This window comes from Pinus tabuliformis, chromosome 9, assembly GCF_031772625.1.
Source record: "Pinus tabuliformis cultivar Carrire ecotype Pingquan chromosome 9, CPIR1, whole genome shotgun sequence".
Taxonomy (NCBI): Eukaryota; Viridiplantae; Streptophyta; class Pinopsida; order Pinales; family Pinaceae; genus Pinus; species Pinus tabuliformis.
The window spans coordinates 1,563,874,324-1,563,893,256 of NC_142307.1; positions in this window are offsets into that span (position 1 = coordinate 1,563,874,324).

Below are 18,933 nucleotides of genomic sequence, written 5' to 3' on the forward strand. Positions count from 1 at the left end.
TTTTTAATGTTATGTGGATTACATCATTTTTTTTCTTGATCACCTTTGTGATACTCATTTTGCTTTTGACTGGCGAAAATATATTATATTATATAAAGAATTCAAATTTAATTACCAAAAAGAGCAGGATTTGCATGATGTCAATCTAGTGTTATAGATATAACTCCATTTGAAGTTATATGATAGGCTCAAATCCCCTATGTTTGTTAGAAAACATTTCCTCGTCTAATAACCACATATAAAACTAGCGGAGAACCATGAATTATCAATTGTATATTCAGGTGCTTGTAAATCAGGTTAAACAACCAAACAATTATATTAAATAAACATTTTGACATGCATCATTAAAAAGGCTAATCATTAGCCTACTTTACAATAAATTGAATATTTTGTAACAACTAGCAATCTTTTGTGTCCTCTTTAAAAGTTACAATTCTTGCTCTCATAGAAAAATGTGTTGTTGCTATACATGTTACTCTAATTGGTTAAACTTGTTTAAGGTTTATTACCACTCAAAATGGTGTTAAGGTTTGTTGGGCATAAAACCAAGGTGGTTGTCAGAAATTTTCACTTTCTTAATTTGCATGCAAAGAGATTAACAATGCATATTTTGATGGATTTGAAGTTAGTAAATACAAATCTTATTCTCAACACTGATTTTCAATTTAATATCTATTAGCAGAGCCGTTTGGTAGAGATTTTGCGTCGAGAGGTTAAAAAAACCCCGAATCACAATGGGCTTGCCCTTTGCACCTTTTGATGCAAATGCTAGTTATTAATAATTATTAGGTGGATTTAACCTCCAAAGAATATCCATTGAACATGTTTAGTAGTACTCAAGGATATAGGATTGAGATTTATCTCAAAGGTAATTATGCATTTTCACATTTCAATTTAATTGAAAAAAATGTCATGTCCACATGTGTGAGATTCGGTTTCCATTCTATTTTTATTTTTGACATTGAACTCTTATTGGTTATTGTTGTTTTAATATGTATTTCTTGTTACATTTATTATTATTCTTATATATATATATATATATATATATATATATGTTTAATTCATGTATTGTATTAATTTTTTCCCGGAAAGAAAAATCATAATTTCCATTATCAAGAAAATTACATGTTGTAAATGCCCATGGCATATGCAGTAAGATGACTGTGGTCAACAATAGAGTTGTAAAACCTGTAACAAAATTTACATAAAACCCCTGTTGGGTAGTCTAATTGTTCAAATGCTTATATATTTACATATTCGGATAGCTGTGCACTATAATAACAAAATGACTGTAACTAGGGCTCATCTGCCCTTTGCAAAACTTGGTCTATATATGGTCGGTGGTAGTACTGATAGACCTGTGCTTGAGTATGTTCTCTGATTAACCATTCTCCTCGAGGATGATTTGTTGCCTCTTTCGACAAACTATCCACGGCTACATTGCATTCCCTGTATATATGAGAGCAAGTAACCAAGTCAAAAAGTGATTTTAAATATAAAATATCACCCAAAATTGTTCTGAGAGAGTAAGTATGGCATGTGTATGTGCAATTGAACCAATTTATGACCATCTTTGAGTCCCCATAAATCTTTAGTTGTCGGCAGTTTTTGGCAATGGAAAAGTATAGTAAACGGCGCAAGGTCATAAGCTCTGCATAGTTGTTGGTGCCATTTCCCAGCCCCAAACTGACATGGAAGTAGTGAGAATCCGATATGTGTAGGATGATGCCACCACCACACCCCCGGTCTTGTGCTACGCCATCAAAATATGCCCAGGGGTTCCTTCGATCTATGATTTCTGGTGTAATGTGTCGTGTCCTGTTATTCGATGGCTCCTCCGGGATCTCAAGGTAGTTCGTGCAGATTTTTGGGATGATCAAGTCCCAGTTGATGTATTTCCCATGGAAAATAATGCTATTTCTGTTGATCCAAATGTGCTAGGACACAATCAGCGACAGATACCTAGATTTCAGGGGCAAGCCATTGTTCCACCAATTGTTCCAAGCAGTGGAGATGTTTCCCCTAGACCATGTATGTGTTATATTAAGAATTTGGAGTACATGTGTCCAGACATTTTGAGTTGTCATACAGGTAAGAAAGAGGTGATTGGTGGATTCCTCCTCATTCTTGCAAAGAACGCACCATGTTTTTTGAGGTTGTTTCCCGTCGAAATTTTGTTCACTATAATGTTCCACATTAGCAGTCTAGTTTGGGGGGGGGGACTCTGAAGTTTCCATAGGTCCCTCCACCAGTTTTCTAAGACATGAGGTTTGTGCCTTGCTTGTATGATTATGTACCACGCTTTTGGGGAATCTTTCCCATTCTGTGCCAGCCCCCAAATCAACTCATCAGGCTCATCCCTTAATCTGACGTGAGATTCGGATAATGCTCGCAAGTATGTCCCCCAATCCTCGAGCCATCTATCCGGGATGTCTAAATTCTCCCCTGTTAACCAAGCTTGCTTGAAAATAGATGTGTTTTTTCGGTCACCAATCTGTGCAAAGAAAACGATTTCTCTCTGATTTAGAATTTCTATAAGGGCCTGTGGAAGTAGATGCGCATTCCCACATCCAATCCAAGGATCGACACCGATGCGGGCCTCCTCACCATTACCTATCCGCCAAGTGAGTCCTTCTCTGATTGTGTGGAGGGTGTTCAGAACAACTCTCCAGATGACCTAAATGTTCTTTCGGTTCCGGATAGGAGGTCTAATCCAGTTCGATAGTGGAGTCGACTAGATGTATGTAGAAAATCACATCGGTCCACAAGCTCCTATGCTTCAGGAGCATCCATCCCAGCTTTGTGGCAAGCGCCTGGGCGAAGGCAGATAGATTTTTTAGACCCCACCTGCCCCACTTTTTTGGCAGGGCAATTCTGCTCCATTTTACCCAAGAAAATAGCCTACCCTCTTTATTTCCTTTCCATAAGAAATTGTAGTAGATTCTTTGAATCCTATGGATGATTCCTTGTAGGATCGAGGCCAGGGACATCCAGTATATTGATGTTGCTTCAAGGACCAATTTAATGAGTACCAACCGACCAGCTCTGGAGAGTAGTCGGTGGCTCCATAGATTGAGTCTTCTTTCGATCTTAGTGATCAACCAGGTCCAGTCCGCTATCTTGTATCCATCTGGTTTTATCCTGAAGCCCAGATACTTCAACCCATCCTTAATGGCCAAATTTTAGAATGGGAAATTTCTTAGTGCGAGGTTGATTTCTTGTTGAGAACATTTAGTAAAGGATATGGTAGATTTGATCTGGTTACAATCCATCCCAATGGCAGAGCTAAAGAGGCTCAGAGTCCCTGAGAAGGTGGTGATGTCTCGAATCCCTCCATCTAAGAATATGAGGATGTCGTCTACAAATAGTAGATGGGTCAGAGAGCATTGGTCTGTGATTTTTAGTCCTTTGATGTTCCCAACATCCTTCTCTGCGATGATCCTTCTGCTGAGTCCTTCCATAACCAGGAGGAAAAGGAGGGGGGAAAGAGGGCAACCTTGTCTCAGTCCCCTCTCAGCCTGGAAGGACTGGGCGGCAGAGCCGTTGAAAAGTATGGCAAAGGAGACTGAATTAATGCAACACATGATCCATTGGATGAAGGTCGGAGGGAAGCCCAAGTGGATGAGTATCATTTTGATATATGGGCAGCTAACCTTATCAAATGCCTTGAAGAGGTCAATTTTGAGCATCAATCCTTTAGGAATTTTCATCTTGATGGAGTGTAGAGCCTCTTGTGTAGTGCCAATGGCCTCATGAATTTGCCGGTTTTGTAGGAAGGCAAACTACTCTAGGGAGATATGCTCCGATAGGATGGGTTTAATGTGGTTGGCTATGATCTTGGCGATGATCTTGTAGAGACAATTGCAGAGGGATATAGGCCTGAAGTCATTAAAAGATGAGGGGGAGTCCGATTTGGGGATAAGGGCAATGAATGTGGAGTTGATGGGATCATGTAATCTGCCCTGGACTCGGCATTCTTCAACCACAGCAAGAAGGTCATGTCCAAGAGTGTCGAAAAAGGTAAGGTAAAATTCCACCGACTAGCCGTCTGAACCCGGGCTCCTATCTCTTTTGAACCATTTGAGGGTGCTTTCCAACTCCCCCAAACTCACAGGTTTAGTGAGGTCCTCCAAGATATCAGGCTCGACGAATCGAGGGAAATGCTCAGCAAGACGGATGATATCAGGTAGCATAGCTCCAGGAGGGGATTTGAACAGCTGTTTGAAGTGTAGGATACCTAAGTTAGAGAGTCGAGCATGAGAGATGGCCAACCCACCATCCTCCGATGGGAGCTGCCAGATCGTGTTGCTGGCCTTTCTTCCATTTGCAAATTTATGGAAGAATTTTGTGTTCCTGTCCCTCGCTTGTAGTCATATGGCTCTGCTTCTGAGTCTCCAAGACTCCTCCCGAGCCAAAAGAATCTTATCTCTTTGAGCTTCAATCTCCACTAGCTGCAATTTGGTATCTATGGAGTGATGCCCTGTTCGTCCGTGAGAATGGCAATCAAATATTCTAACTTATAGATGGCCCGATCCTACCTCAACGATGATATGATCTCATATATATATTTTGTATTGAATGTTTTTACAGGTTCCAACTGGGCTCTCCACAAGATTATCCTCGAAATGCTAAAGTACTTCACTCTTCTTAGATGATAAATGAAATCCTCATCTATTACAGACTTCGCACTTTAGGGGGCAATCTGTTACACAAAATATTGTCACCATGACTATTTGCAGTCGGTATGGGTCTATCATCATTCATATTGTCCTCCTTAGCAAGTCTCAAACCTCAGCTCTTCATGTCAAGCTTTGAAAATGAGAGGAAGTCCTTAAAAATCAATAAAGCTCTGGTTCCGCACTTTCTCTTACTGTTACCTGCGGTCCCGCACCCCATGGTCATGTTACCTGCGGACCTGCCCGCTCTATCTCTAAAGGAGTGGGTGCGGACCCCTATGAAAGTAAAAAAGGCACAAGTTTATTCTTAAAAACTCACTTGTGGTTAATTTTGGATGATTCTAGAAGGAATCTTGACGTGGATGGTTCGCTCCTAGGTGGTTCATGCATCCTAAAACTAAAGGAGCTAATCCCTTGATGAGAGGAGCTTATCCCTTTGAAGGAGGGCTTTATCCCTTTGAAGGTGGACCTAGTAACTTCCCTCCATTGCACTATAAATTAAGGCATTGGGCTGGTTGCTAGGGAGGTTAGAAGCTGAATATTTTTGAGGGTAAATGTTGTTGGAATTGAGACTTCCTAGTTAAGCTTGAGAGGAGAGATTACATACCTTTTGGCTTCATTGGGAAGAGAGTGAAACTTGTCAAAGTAGAGGAGATTCTTGCTGGACCCTGGGAGGAGCTTGTACAACATCAAGGCACCAAGGTTGTAAAGTTCTTCTTTGATTAAAGTTAATACAATCAGATTCATTTTTCTCAACAAATTGTCTTATATGGTTTGTTTCATGAATTCCTTGATCATCATGATAAATATGCTTTATTATATTGGCTTTTCAAGTGCTATTTAATGTGTGTGCTTGTTTGTGTTTGCAGATTCTTTACAAGGGAGCTCGTCTGGATCAACGGAGCGTGGCTTCCACAAACTTGCACTGGACCCAAGGTAGGCCTAAAACACTTGTTTGCCTTTATCTATAAATTGCATATTTAGAGAAAGATAGAATTTGTTTAGTTTGCTTGTCGCTAGATATATTTAGATACTAGGGAGGTCGGTCTTGTCCGCAAGAATGACTTATCCGGCTGAAAATGGTGTGATGGGGTTCTCATGTTTTGGTTGAGATGGATTGTCGGATGGATTCGAATTTGAGTGAGGTGGATCTTTGAATAAAAAACACATGGCCTAGTAACCCCTGAACTGAACTATGGGTTGCAGTAAAGGCAGATTTTGTGTTGCCTCGGTGGACCTAGGAATCCTCGACCAGTCAATGGTGGGATATACGGTAAAGCCTAGAGGTGGGTGATCTCCATCAGGCCTAGTAATCTCGAGATGGGATATACGGTAAAGCTTGGAGAGTGGAGTCTCAGTTAGGTCCTAGTGATCCTGTGTGGATTGCAGTAAAGCCTAAAAACTAGGGGACATGAAAATTCCTCATGGTGTAGGTGGAGAAATATGGTGGCATCCATGCTTGTTTTGGCCTAGTGATTTGGTGGAGATCATGGTAAAGCATGTTATTACATGTTTACTATTTTGGCCTAGTGATCTGGTGTGGATTGCGGTAAAGCCTGGTTTCTATTAATGAGGGTGAGGTGGTTTAGCCTTGGGATGCCTTGGTTGGATCTTTTGGTTTGAGTGCCACATTCATGCTTGGAATCTGGCACGGGGGTGATTGGCTAAAGAGAGATTTGGCTCAACCAATCTATTGTCGAGTGGAACGCGGTAGTCCCATACCTGGTTGGCCATTGCATCATTAATATGAGGTTATTTCTCCTTGTTATTTCATGAGTATTATATTGGTTTATGTGTGGATTGTATGGTTGTTGTTTCCTTGGTATTTTTTGTTGTTATTATGCTGGTTATGACTATGTATTATGACAGTGGTGATGTATGACTCTTATCATGTTTTTACTTGTAAATGAATGAACAATGTATATATGGCCTAATAGATGATAATGCAACTAATGTGATAAGGAAACAATGCCTCATAGCGAATCTAAGATAATCATGAGACCCTTATGCTCAGCTATGTTGTTAAGACTTGTAGATTTCATATTTGTGATATGTTTGAAGAAATCCTTGTCATGGCTAGTAGGGTTCCAGTCTAGTCTTGATTGATGTTTTTGCAAATGTATCTTTGTTTCGCTGTGAAATTTCATTTGTTAACCTGTAATTGAGTTTTGGGCAGTGACCTAGGCTCTAGGCCTGAAAAAGTGGCACAAAACCCAGAGTTGCAGGTACAATATTGAGGAGAAAATTCCCCAGATGCACCCATGCCTTGCTATGGGAGCGATTGGAGCCTCGCAGACGCGCCCTTGTCCATATCAAGGGAGTGTCTGAGGGTTTAATGTTTTAAAATTCAATGTGACCTAGGGACTGGTCATGGGGATGACTGGGAAGGCTTCTGGGATTCCTGCAGCATGTATATAAGGTCTGTGTTGTGGGTTTCCATTGATTCCACTTTCTTAAGGTCACCTAGGAGGTTGAATCCCATTATAGTGGCCTCTCGTCACATATTTACCCCAGTTGGTCGGTTACTTATGTAGATGTGGGATGAGGGTGTTACATCTACCAAACCTCCAAATCTAAGAATTATTGCATCATGTCAATGCACTTCATTTTCCAATTCAGTTGCCATGTTGCTTTGCACCTACTATGAGATTCTCTTCACTTGTAAGAAACAAGAAATCTACATACAACACCAAAAGAAGTAGATAAAATTCATCAAATATATAATATAAGTCATGATCTACTTCACCTTTGGTGAAGGCCATACTTTGAAGGTATTCATTTGTCTTGGAATACCATGCTTTTGATGCCTACTTGAGTCCATATATGACTATCTTAAGCTTGTAAGCATGGGACTTCTTCTCACTTACCTCAAAGCCTCAAGGCTACTCCAAGTATGTTTCTTCCTTGATGATCTAATCAAGGGAAGTTACCTTTTGCATCTATCTAATGTATCCTCCATCCCATAAATGAAACTGGGGACATAACTACTCTAATGAAGTGTACTTAGCGACTGGGGCAAATTTCTCCTCATAGTCCACGCCCCATTTTTGGTAGAACCCTCTCACCATGAACCTTGCTTTAAACTTTTCAAATTTGCCATCTACTACATGCCTAATATTGTAGAGCCACTTGAAAATTGCCACAAACTTTCCCTTTGGTCCTGACACAATGTTCTAGACTTCCTAGTATTCCACCTATTGAAAGCTACAAGGCTCAAAATCTATGATGCTACTCACCCATGCCATGTAGTCAGGAAATTTATTTAGAGGTCTGCTCTCTCTAAATGTGCTCCTAAGAGCCTCAACATACTCTTGAGCATCTCCCAACATTTGATTGAACCATTGAGGTCTCTGACATAGGTGGAACGGCCTACTATCTCCTCCTCTTCACCTAAAGGTTGTCATGATACTCTTGAAGTCACTAGTAACCATAAATAAACTTTGAAGCTTCTAGCTCCTCATCCTCCATCACTAGAATAGGCTTGTGGGACTTCTTGAATGTACTACTAACTTCCCCTTTGGTCTTGATGCTAGGTCCCAAACATCTATCTTCATGGTGGATGTGTACTCCTCTACCATGGCATCCCACTATATGTATTAGTTTTTTGCTTTTTGAAAGATGGAAGACTTAAAAATCTATGATGATGCTCATTAATGCCATGTAGTCTATAAACTTCTTCAAAGTTTTTCTCTCTCTAAACGTGTTGTTGTGAGCCTCAAGATACTCCTGATCATCTCCTAATGTTTGAGTGAATCATCAAGGTCTCCCGACATAAGTGGAAATACCTATTATCTCCTCCTCTTCTCTTGATGTTGTTGTACTACTTCAAAGTCACCGGTGACACTGTATTAGCCTTCGAAGCTTCCAACTTATCATCCTTTATTATTTAAATAGTCTCATGGGACTTCATGAATGCAAAGTCTCCCTCAAACTTTAAATCCCTTCTCATGATTGTCTTCCTCTACTATAGAATATAGACCCTATAAACCATTGAAGTTTTAGTATAACCCACAAATAAACCCTTCATCCTAGAGGGTCCCAACTTAGTATTATTTTCTACCAACACATAGATATATACTAGACCACCAAATATGTGGAAATGATTCACCTCTTGTTATACATTGGTAAATGCCTCCTTTGGTGTCATGTTCTCTGAGATCTTTTGAGGACACTAGTTCTAGATGTAGGCTACTTTGTTTCAAGCTTCTACCCAAATAAACATTGGCAAACCTAGTCACGAATCATGGGATAGGCATCCCATGTGATGGATTGATTCTTTCAAGTATAACCCCATTTTCTTATGGATTGTACAAAATAGTTTGCTCCTTGATTTTTGCCTCCTTGCATAAATCCTCAAACTCCTTATCAATATACTCACCCTCATTGTGTGATCTCAAGACTTTGATCTTCTTCCTTGCCTACTTTTCAACTAGGACCGTTGAATTATTGAAACTTGTGAAAGACCTCATCCTTGGTCTTTAGGAAGTAGATATAAGTTTTGTGAGAAAATTCATCAATGAAGTAAAAATAATACTACTTCTTATAATTGATGCCATAAACATTTGTCCAAAAAAATTTGAATGTACTAGGTCTGGAATATCCATAGGCCTATGGTCATTAGTAGAGAAAGTTGTCTTGGCATGCTTTCCAAGCATGCACCCTTTGCATACTCCTTGCTACTTGATAGTGAACTTTGGAAGACTTGTGACTGTATCCCTCATAATACATAACACCCTATGATGTAGGTGCCCCATTCTCTTGTGTCACAACTTGTCACTAGTATGAACTAGGGCTCGAATAGGTTCACCCTACAAGCTATGAATATTACCTTCTCTAACCCTTATTACTTGTTAGGCCCCTATACTACTAGTGTAACTCCTTATTGTTATTAGTACAACCCCCTTATTATATTGTTGCACCCATGTAATCTCCATATTGTTACTACCGTTCCCCATAGAAGCCCACTATTGTTATTATTATGCCCTTACATTATTATTGTTATGTCAGCTCTAATTATATTATGACCCCTTAGACTCCTATATATAGAAAGGAGGTATTTTCATTTGTATCATCCAAGAATTGTTCATTTATGTAATGTAAAGGAGGTTTCCCCCTCGAAGAGGCTGAATTCTAAGGCGTTGATCTATCTCTTCTATCTTTTTGTGAGTTGGTTTCATAACATTTGGTATTAGAGCTTTGAACTTTAGGGTTTTGCTGCTCCAAACAGGTCATCGTGGCATTTGAGCTATAACTTTTTTTCTGCGACGTTTCAGACGCTAAAAAAAAAACCATTTGGGCTGAAATCGTTCTGAACCGCAGGTCCAAATTTCAGAGCTTTTTGCGCTATATTTGTGGAGATATGATCTGAGGAAGTTGGCATTTTTGCAGACTCCCGAATTACATTCCAAACAGGTGACCTGGGGAAAATAGTCATAACTTTTGTTTTGAGCATCAAATTGAAATTTCGTAAGAAGTTATAGAAATAGGACGGACTGTAGTTTCCTGTATATATTTTTCAGATCCTAAGGTCGAAATAGTGACACGTGGCACTTCCTACAAGTTCGCTCTTCTTAAAAGGTTTATAATCAGGTCATCTTGGGAGATTGTGCATAACTCTGCCTTGGAGAATCTAAATTTGATTAGACTAGTGGAATTGGAAAGAGGACACAGAGGGCTACTGCAGGTCGCAATTTCAGAACTGGATGATCCGAAATTACAGAGATACATCAGAGGCAATATCGAGCTCCTACAAAGTGAAAAAAGGTGTGTAGATTTTTTTAAATTTTTGCTTAAGCTTGGTTTGAAAATTTATTTTGAAGGAATTCAAAGGGCATAATAGAGCATTATTATCGGTAACTGATGCGCTGAGGAAAGAAAATGCAAACACTTAGTAAGCAACCTGAAAGCTCTAGCATGACTTATGAAGAAGAGGAAGAAATGCAACATGATATATCAAAACTACGAGACCAAGTGCAACAAATGTCACTCGCAGAAAAAGTAACAAAATATAAGATGGATGGTTTAAAGAAAGATGTAGAAGCTAAGATGAATGACGTGGAAGCTAAGATGGATGATTTGAAGACAGATTTGAAGACAGACATGGCAGATTTGAAGACAGATTTGACAAATTTTCTACAAGAAATACTTACTAATGGTGAAAGGGTAGTAAAGGAAACTCATGATGAGAACAAAAGAAATTTTAATCATGATTTCATAGACTCTAATGTTGGATCAAAGACCCACCATATTCCAGAAATCGATATGAGGAAGTTTGATGGCAAGGATCCCGCAACATGGATATTACAGATGGAGCAATTTTTCGATCTCAATAATGTGCAAAACACACAAAAGGTACGTATTGCAACTTTATATTTGGAACCAAATCAGTTTGTATGGTATCAATGGCTTTGCTCTTGTAAATAAATTATCACTTGGGCAATTTTTACGGAAGAATTAACAGCACATTATGAGGATACAAAAAGAAACACTTTTTTGAGCCAACTGATAAGTCTCAAACAAAAGGGTTCAATAATGGAGCACATTGAGGAGTTACAAAAATTGAATATAAGGGTAAATGATATTCCAGAGTAGCAAAGGATTGGTGTCTTCATAGGTACTTTAAAGGATAGCATTCAACATGATGTTCACCTTTGGGAACCTGATTCATTAGAGAAGGCATTCAAGTTAGCAAGAAAAATGGAAAGCAAAATTATGGCAACTAGGAAGAATACCACTCACAACTATAAAGATGGAAGTGTTGTTGCCCCTAGCCTTCCACAACCTATAAGATTGACACCACAACAATTGGAAGAAAAAAGAGCAAAAGGGCTTTGTTACAGTTGTGATAGCAAATACACTAAAGGTCATAAGTGTGCCAAGAAGAAATTATTCTACATAGATTGTGAAGAGGGAGAAGAAAAGGAGCAAGAAAGGTCAAAAGAAGAGGATATACTCCGGGAACAAAGCCTAGATAAAGAAGAAATGAATCCGACCATATCTTGTAATGCATTGGCTGGAATTACCACTCCTCAAACCATCAAGATAGAAGGACAAATCAAGAAGAAAAAGGTAATAGTGTTGATTGATTCAGGATGTTCCCACAATTTTCTTCATTGTAAGATAGCAAAAGAATTGAATTGCTTCCTATATCCAGCACCAGAGTGTCAAGTGATGGTTGCAAATGGAGGAACGATAAATTGCTCTAGAAAGTGCCATAATATCAAGCTATCCATGGGAGAATATGTATTGACTAGCCCAATGCTTTCCATTCCAATGGGAGGTGCTGATGTTGTACCAGGAGTCCAATGGCTACAATCCTTGGGTACAATAGCTTTTAATTTTCAAGAACTTTTCATGAAATTTTCTGCGGAAGGAAAGGAAGTTGAATTAAGGGGTATTGCAGGGAAACCGGGAAAGATAATCAACTCTAACGGTATGGCAAAGCTTCTAAAAAAGGAACAAAGAGGTGTAATTGCACAATTATGTTCGCTAGATGTTTCCAAATCGAAATCATCTATTTCTCTAGATCTCCAAAAAGTCTTGGACAATCATTCCAAGGTATTTGAGACTCCCAAAGGTCTCCCACCTATTCGTGATCATGATCATGCTATTCATCTGATTCCAGGAAGTGTTCCTCCAAACATCAGGCCGTACATATATCCCTATGCCCAAAAGAGTGAAATTGAACGTATGGTTGCAGAAATGCTAGAGGCGGGTATAATTCAACCTAGTCAAAGTTCTTCTCTGCTCCAGTAGTATTGGTGCACAAGAAGGATGGATCATGGCGCATGTGTTCGGATTATAGGGAGCTCAACAAGCTCACTATTAAAGATAAGTTTCCCATTCCTGTCATTGATGATTTACTGGATGAATTGCATGGATCAATTTACTTCACCAAGTTGGATCTTCGTTCAGGATATCATCAAATCAGAATGAAGATTGAAGACATTCTGAAAACAGCATTTAGAACTCATGAGGGTCATTATGAATTTTTGGTCATGCCTTTTGGCCTTACCAATGCACCTTCTACATTTCAAGGTTTGATAAATTCCATTTTCAAACCCTTCCTTAGAAAAGTTGTGTTAGTATTTTCTAATGATATACTAATCTACAACAAGTCTTGGAAGGATCATGTTGAACATGTTGACAGGGTGCTACAACTATTGGAGGAGAAACAATTATATGCAAAAAGATCCAATTGTTTCTTTGGAGTACAAGAGGTGGAATATCTGGGTCATATTGTATCTCATGAAGGAGTTAAGGTAGACCCTAGCAAAATTAAAGCCATTAAGGAATGGAAAATCCTCACATCCATAAAGCATCTCCGAGGATTTCTCGGGTTGACAGGGTATTATCGCAAGTTTGTTAAGAATTATGGGAGAATAGCAGCACCTCTAACAACATTATTGAAGAAAGATGTATTTTCATGGACTCCAGAAGCAACAAAGGACTTCGAACATCTTAAAGAGGCAATGTGCCAAGCACCAGTCTTAGCTACACCGGACTTCACAAAAACCTTTATTGTGGAATGTGATGCTTCAAGAAATGGAATTGGTGTTGTTTTAATGCAAGATGAAAGACCCATTGCTTTTGAAAGTCGTCCAATCAAGGGAAAACTTTTACACAAAGCTATTTATAAGAAGGAAATGTTGGCAATACTACATGCACTTAAGAAATGACGACCCTACCTAATGGGAAGACACTTCAAGGTAAAAACGGATCATGATAGTCTTAAATACTTTTTAGAACAAATATTATCTTTATAAGAACATAAAAAATGGGTCACAAATATGTTGGGTTATGAATTTGACATCATCTACAGAAAAGGGAAGGAAATTTTTGTTGTAGATGCACTCTCAAGAAAGAATGAGGATGTGGAAGCATTGTTTTGTGTTATTTCTATTATCCAACTAGATTAGATAAACAAAGCAAGGGATGAATGGAAGAAGGACAAAGAAGTGTGGCCACTCATTCAAAAATTGAAGAATATTCCAATTCAAACAATATTGCCAGAACTTGAAGAGGAAGGAAAAATCAAATTGGAACCTAGAGCAGTCACAGAAACAAGAACCTGACAACTACGAAATCGATCAATTTCAGAGTATCTCATCAAGTGGAAGAACTTACCCGCCGAATATTCCACATGGGAGGACAAGAATTTTATACAGAAGCATCAAGAACTACTCAAGCGTTGAGGACAACACTTTTTGAAGGAGAGGGGCATGTTAGGCCCCTATACTACTAGTGTAACCCCTTATTGTTATTAGTACAACCCCATTATTATATTCTTGTACCCATATAGTCCCCATATTGTTACTATTGTGCCCCATAGAAGCCCACTATTGTTATTATTATGCCCTTACATTATTATTGTTATGTCGGCTCTGATTATATTAGGACCCCTTAAACTCCTATATATAGAAAGGAGGTATTTTCATTTCTATCATCCAAGAATTGTTCATTTATGTAATGTAGAGGAGGTTGCCCCCTCGAAGAGGCTGAATTCTAAGGCGTTGATCTATCTTTTCTATCTTTTTGTGAGCTGGTTTCATAACATTACTTGAGTTATATCTAGGCTAGATCTCTTTGGCAGGATGGGAATTTGTTAGTTCTTAAATTTAACTTCATATTCCTTATCCTCCATGATTGAAACAAAAAGACAATTCCATTTTACACCTAGAATAAACAAGAAATAGTCAAAATACAAAGTGTTAGTTAACTCAAGCTAGAAAGGAATAGTATTGACTCTTACTACTACGTACTTGGCATCATCGCCAACCTCAACTTGTATACTGAAGTCCCACATATTTAGATTAGAAAATAATTTCGAGTTGATGCCATAGGACAAGATTCCACACTATCCACTTATCATGCATTCCTAAGAATTGTGTAGGTAGAAAGGCAGGATACCATTGATAAATCCTTTTTGAACTTCGGATCAAACTAGTTCATTTGAGTGCTTACAAAGGTTTCCACTTGCTTTTGTTGTTATTCCCTTTACCCTTCTTCTTATTTGGACACTGCGATGCATAATGACCATGCTTATGACAAATGAAGAACATGATTTACTCAAGTCCTTACTTCCTACTTGTGAGGTCGACTCCTCACTCTTTCCCTTACACTTGTTGGGTATTTATATATATTTCTTTAACAAAATAGGACTAGGCTCTTGTCACCACCCTTCTTGTTTTCGTTTGACTTTTTTTGAGTCTCGTCCTAGATATAGTCATCCCACATCCCTTTAAAGTTAAGAAGTTTCTCTAGATCACAAATACCTTTGACAAATGGTTCTTATGAAACTAGAAATCCATTTAGTGTCATGTTTAATAATTTTGCACCCGGAACCTTCTCAAAATATCCTCTATGGCATCTGTGATCATTTGCTTGGACTTCACTTCCTTCTTCTTGCAAGTTTCCAATTACTACAAATATTCGGGTAAAGGCACATCATCCTTGACAATATTCTAGAGATAATTCTTTTCCACTACGAGAGTAACCCTCACTTTGCATGACATGAAATTTGAGGCATCATCTAATATATCATCAAATCTAAGGCTTGCTAAGGCCATTTCCGAGATCTAATGCACAAACTCCCTGATTTAAAAATTAGTTCTTAAAAATAAATAATGAAACCCATCGATTGATGCTCCTTCTTGTCAACAATTGATTTATTTTTGCAAATCTTTAAGAATCTCAATAAGAGAAATAACTCCAATATCATGTAAATTTCTCCAACCCAAGTGACTATTATCCTTATGATCTCTCATTAAATAACTCAAAAAATAGAATATTCAACAACCAAAAGTTAAATTTTAAACATTACATCAATCACAAACTAGCTAAAAAATGCACAACGGAATAAATAAAACACATTGAAATTGATTTCTCCTTTAAATCAACTTTTTATTTCTTTTATCAAAGCTTACAAGTGACATTTGAAGCCTACTTAAACTATTAGTTGCATGTCGATTAAAATCACCTCAAGCAACATTGCATGACTTGTAAAAAGAGGGTACATCTAAAACAATATATCCTACTCTATTTTTTGCCTTTGCTGGATAACAAATCACTCCCCCCCTCTCAATCATTGAAGCACACCGTAGCACTACATTGTAAGGCCAGATTTGAAGGTGAACATCTAGATCTAAAGATGTATGGCATGTGCATGATGAAAAATGGCTATGCTGGTGGTATAGACTATACGACCTACTACACTTGCTAGTCTCTTTAATATATTTTCTCTCCTCTTCTGGAAGCACTCTTTCTTCCTCTAGCTCTCTTTATCTCTTCTCATGTGTGCAAGATCTCTCCTTTTTTGTCCTGTTTATGCTTTGAGAAAGGATAACTACTCTTCTCAATCCTATCAACTACCTATTTCAATCATAAGATGTGCAACTAGGATTAAATCCTAATATAAGTAACTAATGTTTTAGAACTTTAAAACATGTCATATAGAATTCCTAAGACTAATTGACTTCAAACATTAGACTGTGATTTTTTTTTCAAGTGAAATTACAAGATAGAATCACTGCTTGCCTTTCCAAGGTGGTCACCAAAGAAATGTGTCAAACCACTTCTTGCACGTTCACTTTCAAACTATGCAAGAAGATCCTACTTGAGCTACATTTATCAACATGGATACCTCTTTCATCTTCCCCTTTCATGGACTCAAAATCCCCCATGTGCGGTCGATAACCATCTTAGACCAATATATATTATGTTCCAACATTGCTTCTTTACATAACACAAATTGCACCATGGTAACTTTGCCACATGGTTAATATAATATATATTTACAACATTTATATGTTTAGCCACTTTGTAGTTGGGCCTTGACCTTAAGCTCCATGTGAGTGATCCATATGAAACATATTTACAAATTTACATTACAAGATCATGCATTTAAGCTCCCATGGGTTGACACCCATTATAGTAACCACAAGTTTAAACTCTATACACAAACTGATCGCATGCCTTCCACAATTGTCAAAATTGGGGTATTACACCAACTACGTGTACAATATTTCTAATGATGATGACGAGCCTCCTTGATCCATTCCAAATAACATGTGCATTGGCCATGTCAATTTGTGTGGTAGGAGTTGTGTCTTTACACTTTGTAGTATTTTTTTCACAATTTTTTCTAATAATGACGTTATTCGACTCATGGCTATGCAAGATTCATCTAGCTGCATATGTTGTTTGGTGCGACAAGAGCTTACTATGTTCAATATTTAACATAGATGATAACATGATAAATGACCATGCTATAACCTAAATCAAACTCTTTGGCACCACTAGTACACAACACTCATAACTTCCCATTACAAATCTCTATAATGTTGACTAACAACATCTTAATTTTGTTACTGGAAGCATATCACATAGAGCTTATGGAAGGCACTCACATGGATGTATTTGTGGTTAAATAAAACTCTTTAATTTTCTCAAAGAAATAAGTAGAAAATGAGTATTAATGTAGATTTTGATTCATATTTTCCTTTTTCGAAGCATAATAAAATTTAATATTACTCATTATTAAAATACAATGATCTTACTTTAATGCAAATGTTAGTTAAATGTTTATATCATTTGATTGTTTTAGTTAAAAAGACTATGATCCAATTTTTTTTTTCCTACATAAGACTATTTCTATTAACAGAGTAAAGGTAAATTTACATCATGACCGAAGTCAAGAACTCTGCTCCGGTAGGAGGCAGAACTATCCAAAAAAACATATGTGAAAACTGTCTAATTTTATGACCCACGCAGGGGACCGATCTAAGATACATATGACAGTGCAAAAATCTCCAAAAAACTAAGAAACACCAAAGATCCCAGAAACTATTTGCCTTACAATCATGCCCAGTGGTGAGGGGCACACTACCAGAAGAAGAGGCTTGGGTGGACGAGCTATTCATCAGGGGGCTCTTCTATGATACGACACCAACCAATGTCTGGAAAATCCTCTGCTTGTGCCGCGTTCTGAGCAGAGGGACCCGGGTCAACCATCATCGCATCCTGAGCTCTGCATGTCTGTTCATTTGCCGCCTGCTGAGGAGCATTTTCAACATTCAACTGGAAGGAAGAAGAGGGAGCCGGGATTGCCCTCGAACCCCTTGACTGAGTCCTTGTATCTTCGGCTTGGCTTTCTTCCTGAAAAACCACCGTGAAATAGGCAGTGATCCTGGGTCTGTTCAGTGCGCTATCAAAGGTAAAGATGGTGGAACCAGAGGTTGGGACAGGCCCGGGGCGAGAGCTGGTGGCGCGGGATCTCCCTCTTCTGCTTCGGGTTAAAGGGCGACGCCCCCCTGACAATTCACTGGATGACGATTCAGTTGGTGCGCGCCTCGGCTGTCCTCTACGGCAGCCCATCCTTGGTCGCAGACGAGGCATCTTGAAAATAACAACAGCCGAGGTCCAGATGAGGTGAGCTAAACATGGTTCAGAGAAATCCCTGCTTGTATCCGAAACCAACAACCAGAAAAAGAGATGAGTTACTGGGCAATGGAAATGAAAACAACATCATAGAACGCCGAAAAGAAACACTGAGAGGTGCATATTTTGCTTCGCCGAGAGGGCCGAGCCAAGCGACAGAGGAACCCGTTTCCCCTCAGGCGACCTGGAATTCGAAGCGAGACCGGAGGCGAGCGAGAAGAGCAGATAAATCAGTGAAGTTGCCGCCTCCCCAGGACCTCCCCTGACCTTATCATTCTTTGTCACGCCTCGGGAGGCTCCTCCCATTACTTCCGCATTGATGGATCTCGCCTTCTGATGCAGGCTGGTGCGTGTGGAGGTGGTGTCCATAACTCTGAACCTGATGTGCGAGCCGAACCGTTTGTAATGAAATCCCATATACCAATCTTTGCGCTCATGCCATGCGCCAGATGCCGTATCCCTTTTAAACTTCTTGTACTGGTCAGGCAGGTGGCGATCTGCCTCGCCCAAACCCTGTCCCGTCATTTTAATATTCACCGCAAGCACCCGCATCCGGGAGACTATGATCCAAAATTACTTAACATATTTTTATTTTTTATTTTTCAAAAAAATCATGTGAGAAAATCTTAAATATTTCTTCACATTTCACATAAAATACAATACCGTGTAAATCGATTAATACTAATTAAGACAACTAACCATATTTAGGTATCAAGTGAAAAAAACAACAAAAAGGCAACCAAATACACAAACATAATGGAGAATTGTTAAATGAAGCTCAAACACTTAAAAAACACTTGTATCATTAAACCAAAAATAA